At 48.6% G+C, this 782-nt stretch overlaps 1 protein-coding gene across 1 annotated transcript in view; it reads right to left on the reverse strand.

Moving 5' to 3' along the window:
• Positions 1–612: 612 nt before the first annotated feature.
• Positions 613–782, reverse strand: part of LOC135820091 (DNA polymerase subunit gamma-1-like) — a 14,406-nt gene continuing 14,236 nt past the window's right edge. The window contains exon 7 of the mRNA XM_065333399.1: positions 613–782. This exon is cut by the window's right edge and continues 276 nt beyond it. The gene's annotated coding sequence lies outside the window, so the exon portion shown is untranslated.

Consider the following 782-nt stretch of genomic DNA (forward strand, 5'->3'; position numbering starts at 1 on the left):
AAAAATCAAGTCCCGCGCCGAAACAGCATCACTCCCATACAAATTGTGTTCTACACAACATAATCCTACATAACATAAACCTCGATATAACACACGCTACGGCGCGGTCCCCGAAGTGCGCACTCTCGATACAACGTAAATTCACGTGCACTGTACGATCAAAGGGTAGCTGTAGCTAAGCAGTTTAGGCCAGTTTAGTCCTGCATAACGTAAACCTTGGCATAACGCACCCTACGGCACGCGCACTCTCGATACAACGTATTCACGTGCGCGGTGCAAGCAAGTTGTAGCCGTAGCTAGCCAATTTAGTCCCATTGTGCGTATATTCTGCGGCATTTATGGTATCTGATGTCGATGGTGGTACAGTGTGTATATGTTTGCACGGTTGAACCCGCCTTGTAATACCCTTCATTTTGAGGTGCATGTTGTATTGTACACACGGTTTTCTACATAACATAACTCTCGCTATAACATAATTTTTACGCGGTCCCAGAGATTACATTATATGGAGAGTAGACCTGTACTTAGTCCACACAGCAGTCATAGTGACACTGGTGGACAGTGCAAGCTGAGCGCCTAGCACCCGGGTTTCCCATGCACCAGGTACTGGTCTGAACGGGCAAACAGCATGGTTAGTTCCGCAGCGGAACACACCAGACAGAGACTGGAACAGCAGCTGTGGCAGCAGTATCGGTGGCCACGACAGCAGTACCACCCATTGCAATGGCAGCAGTATCACCCATTGCAATGGCAGCAGTATCACCCATTGCAATGGCAGCAGT

Source organism: Sycon ciliatum, chromosome 6, assembly GCF_964019385.1.
Source record: "Sycon ciliatum chromosome 6, ocSycCili1.1, whole genome shotgun sequence".
Taxonomy (NCBI): domain Eukaryota; kingdom Metazoa; phylum Porifera; class Calcarea; order Leucosolenida; family Sycettidae; genus Sycon; species Sycon ciliatum.